The following is a 5,463-nucleotide window of genomic DNA, read 5'->3' as shown; positions in this document are numbered from 1 at the left end:
CATACATGTATGTTGTTGTTTGTTTTTGGTAGTCAATACTTTGTTCATTTGATATATGGGCTATACAATTGTATAATAGTTTCATGTTTCTCATATTGTTTGTAAGAACTTCAAGAATAGGACATGGCTAGGAAAAATTGATGCCACTGTGCGTCAACTTATCGAAGTTCAAGGTTAAAGTTTTTAAAATGCAGTTAAGCTTTAATTTAAAGGTCAAGAGTTTAAAAATGTAACTCGTAACCCAGAGGAAGGACTTGTCAATAGGAATAAATAAGTGATATATGAAAACCATAGTTCTTGAAGTTCAGAAAATATGTCCAAGTTAAATTTTTTTCGACAAAAGTTCATATAGGTCACAATCAAAGTTCATGAGGTTAAAAATATTGGTGCCAAAGCAACTGTCTTGTCACAAGGAAAATAATAAAAATGACATAAATAACATAAACTGTAAAAAAACTTATGGACAGTTTTAATATTTTTCAAATGTAGGTCAAACTCAAAGGTCAAGGAAAGGAGTAAAAAAAAATTGTCACAGGAATGCGCATTTGATACAAGAAATTCCTAGCACCCATTGTTCAAAAGTTAAGGCCAAGGTTAATTTTTTTTCCAAAGTCAGTTCAACTCAAAGGTCAAGATCTGAAGATAAAAAATGTTGGTACCCCAGAAAAGATATTGTCACAAAGAATGCACATGTATAAAATGCATACCCATGATACCTCTGCATCTATTAACATTCAAAATTATATGTCCAAGGTTGAGATTTCCAGGAATTAGGCCTAGGTAAACCTTTAAAGTAAAGATCAAAAGGTTAAAAATGTTGGCAACGTCTGGTCAAGAAGTATATAAACATCTGTAATAAAAGTCCTAACCGTTCAAAAGTTATGGTCAAGCAAGGATAAAATCTAAGGCCAAAGATCAAATAAGTTGATATCCAAAAGAAAGGCCTTGTCATAAAGACGTAAATATCTGAAATGTAAAAGCTCTAGCACCAACCATTGAAAAGTAATAGACAAGTTTTTGTGGACAAAAAGATGAATGGTCAGCGGATAGACCAGCTATACACTCCTGAATCTTTGAATATGTGCCCAATGTAGAACGCGTGTTTAAACTTATCATAATGAAGGTTGTTCCGCCTAAAAAGGAAACATAAAGAAAATTCAAGAAACGTCTACTATATCATTGAATTATTCCTAGTTCTCAAATTGAAGGAGATCTAAAATTGTTGAAAAATATTATGTTATGTTCACCTGCACGTGGCTTTCCTGTTGAACACAAGGATTTATTTTTTTCTACATTGGACTTTAAATAGATTGAAAATTTTCAAATATAACATTGTACCAGCAATCGATTTGGAGGGAGATACCCCCATTCCCCCTCTTTTCCGAACGTAAAGTTTTACTCTTGATTTAGTTTTAAAATGCACATTGATTGAAGGTGTGTATACCTTGCCTCCCCATTTTTCCCACGATTTGAAACAGATTCGAAAAATATCCTACTTCAAAAGAACAGGTGAACATTACATTTAGGCATCTAAAATCGGGTGGCGGGGGGGGGGGGTCTAAAAGTTAATTTTCAACTCCACGTTATTGTGGAAAATAAATTTGACCCAGATCTCAACGAAGACACAGACAGGAAGTATCGGTGAGGAGACGTTTTTCCAAACAAAACTTTTATAATTGAAAATTTTCATTGAAACACACACCCCACACACGTTTTGCTGCAGCATAGTCGAACAAAGCAGTGTAATAATATAATAGAATTTTTTTAGGTTGTCCATGGATATTTTTCTTTTCCAACTTTTTGTCATATTTTTTCAGGTAAGTTGATTTTTTTCTTTGACCCCCTCTTCCAACTTTCATAAACGAAATTTTCCTCCCTGAGTTAAGATGCATGCACGTAGCATCGATTTTGAAAGTGGGGGGCCAGCCTCAGAAATTTTTTTTTTTACTTACCTGAAAAAGTTGACAAGCAAAAAAAAAAAAAAAGGAAAAAAGCCCAAAGTCGAAAATCCTATTTCGTGGGGGGGGGGGGGGGTAGAGGCAAACTTTTTTCACTACCAATTCCTTTCATATCCAATTTTTAAGCTTAAAATTCTATATTTCCTTTATCTTCCTTTACTTTAGTATAAAGTGGGGGGCCAACCAGCCTTTCAATGAACAGGCCCCCCCTTGCCCCCCCCTCCCGTTGCTACGTCCCTGTTACATAATTCATAACTGTACGAAAGAGATGAAGTAAACCTTTCAAGTTTATCCATAGATGTTTATCGTTCGAACCTATTCGTTTCCACCTTCCAATATGACGAGTAATATATATAGCTTTCGAAAAGGGGGGTGTTAGTAATTACTAAAACAAGTCCCACGTAGCAGAAAAAATAAGTCCAACCAGTTACCAGGAATTTTTACGACGGCGTATTCGTGCCATTTTAACAATGTAGAAATTTTTTTATTAAATCGTTTGTACGATTTACTAAATCGTTTGTACGATTTACTAAATCGTTTGTACGATTTACTAAATCGTTTGTACGATTTACTAAATCGTTTGTACGATTTAACAAATCGTTTGTACAATTTACTAAATCGTTTGTACGATTTAATAAATCGTTTGTAGGATTTACTGAATCGTTTGTACGATTTACTAAATTAAATCGTACAAACGATTTACTAAATTGTACAAACGATTTATTAAATCGTACAAACGATTTAGTAAATCGTACAAACGATTTACTAAATCGTACAAACGATTTATTAAATCGTACAAACGATTTATTAAATCGTACAAACGATTTAGTAAATCGTACAAACGATTTATTAAATCGTACAAACGATTAAAAAAAATATTTCTACATTGTTTAAATGGCACGAATACGCCGTCGTAAATTTTAGTTATTATAAAGAACATATCTAAATAAATTATAATTGTTTAAAAATGTTTTGGGAAGCATATTTTGATCGTTGACATAGGGGAAGAACGATAACTCCTATATCTATTTAAATGAATATTATCACTAGATTTTTGATCAAAGTAAGGACATGGTGATTTTCTGAAAGTCCTTTTCTTAAACAGGAGGAAATGAAGATGGGGATTGTAAAGGAGTAAGGGACAAACTTCTCTCCATCACTCAACGGACCAATAAAGGGAATATGAACATGCCATGGAAGTTTGAATTTGGTAAAAAGGACTGGACAGATCATTATCACAATTCATTTCATTACAGTATATAGAGCTGTTACCATGGTCTCAAGTCTCGCGGTCGGGAGTCTGCATGGGAGAGGGTCATACATGAAAGCCATGGTTTGTAACGATGAGCTGTTACAGGACAAACGAAATGCTATGGCCCCCCCAAAAAAATTAGGTTATACACTCTTGCTTGATTGTACATGGTCCAAAATATCTGGTTTTCCAGGCTTTTTTCACGATTTTGATATTTGCCAGGAAAACGTAAAATATCAAAATTGTGAAAAAAGCCAGGAAAACGTCAGATATTTCGCACTACAGCTTGATTGCAGCAAAGTTAAGACAAAATTCATTTAATTCCAGAAATTGAAAAAATTATCACTTGAAATTTTTATAGATTTGAACATGAAGGTACTGTGAGCACTGAGCTCACTAAATGGAATAAACACCTGACCTCCCATATGATTATAACATTTGGCAAAGTTATTGGGTTTTTTTTTCTGATTTTAAACACCTCTTTGCTGAAACTAAAGGATCGAGCCTGGAAATTCAGAATACGCAAGGGGTGGATCTTTCATGTCGCTCAGAGAAACCCCGAAATAAGTGTAAGATCAAAGAAAAAAAAAAGATGCGAGTATAAAAGGTGAAAGTATCAAGATTTTATTTACTGGTATAGGAGGAGCTGCGGATAAGAGATGGGTACCCTTCAATTGAATGGAAGTGTTCATATTGTGCTATGGGAAACCTCAAATATTTGTCAGATCAAAAAGTAAAATAGGATGTCACAATGGCATTTTGTCACAAAGATTCTGTAAAATTCTCGTTCAGTTTCATTCCGTGGCATAAGAGGAGTTGTAGATAATAGATGGGTTTCCCAAAGAGTAACAGACGGACGTACAGTCAGACAGGCGAACATTATCCCCCCCCCCCCCCACTTTTCAAACGAGTGTATAATAAAAGTAACCTGGACACTATTTGTACTGCAAATATATCAATTAATAAGATAATATTTTAACAAGACTGAATCAAATAAAAATCCCTTCCCCACATTTTAAAAAGTTGCTACTGATCTTTGAAAGGTTAGGACCCCCCCCCCCCCCGATATTCAACCCCGGGGATAATTTATATTTTTACACATTTTATATTGATTACACTTATTCATCATGTTTACATCACGAAAAAATCGTCAAAACCCCACAATAATCGCATCCCCCAAAAATACCCCACTATAAGATAAGATAAGATTTATTAATACCAATTTGGGGCCCATCAGGGCATACAGGCAATGAAAAAAACATACAAGAAGAAATTCAAAATTGATAGTAGCAACTAACAAAAGATTAATGATTTAAATTTAAACAATATTTTATTCACAGATGTTGTCGTGAATAGGATTGGGCAGCAGGCGCAGCCTATTTTAGCCCTCTCCCTACATTTAGGTCAAGGTACAGAACAAATAGTGATATTAAAAGAATGTACAAAAGAAGAAAAAAAACACAAACAAAATTGAACAAAGTAACAGAGAAAAAAAAAAACAAAATAAGTCATATGTAGAAAATTAAACAAAAGAGAAAAATAGAATGAACAAAATAACAAAAAGGGAAAATTACAGGGGGAGACAAAATACAAAGTAGTACCGGTTTGGGAGTACTTCTAACAAATAAAAATTATATCTATATATAGATATGACAGTGTTTATATAAAACGTTTTGTTGCTGCTATAAATGTATGTACAGCTTCAAATATTTGTATATTAATGTCAAGTCCATGGTTAGAACTACCATTTAAAAATAAATCACATTCGGGAATATTATCACAGCTTATAATATCATGTGTTGATTGAAAGAGTACATCTCTTGGAATTGTATATTTAGGATAAACAGTAAAGTAATGATAGGCATTTTCAATACAATCAGTACAATGTTCACACATTGGAGTTTCAGCTAAATGTTGATTATATAAATCTGCTTTCAGATTACTAGCATTATTCCTTATCTGGCAATGTATTATATTATACTTTCTTTTTCCAAAATTAAAAAGTTCAATACTTTTCCTACAGAAATGAGATTTTAAAAGACTTTTGAATGAACATATTCCTGGAGCATTTTTAATATAATTTGGCAAGGTATTCCATTGTTTGACTGTAGAGGGGAGAAAACTTTCCATATAGGATGTTGTTCTAATATTAGGAATTTTAAATTGAGCATTATTAGTTCTAAGATTATACGAATGACTAGATGGGCGATAAGGTTCAATCAGATCATACAGATACTGTGGAGAATAACCATT

Source organism: Saccostrea cucullata, unplaced genomic scaffold (assembly GCF_032062105.1).
Source record: "Saccostrea cucullata isolate Sc308-1 unplaced genomic scaffold, CSIRO_AGI_Scuc_v1 ctg193, whole genome shotgun sequence".
Lineage (NCBI taxonomy): Eukaryota > Metazoa > Mollusca > Bivalvia > Ostreida > Ostreidae > Saccostrea > Saccostrea cuccullata.
The sequence above is the reverse complement of the archived record's forward strand: the minus strand, read 5'-3'. Positions refer to the sequence as shown.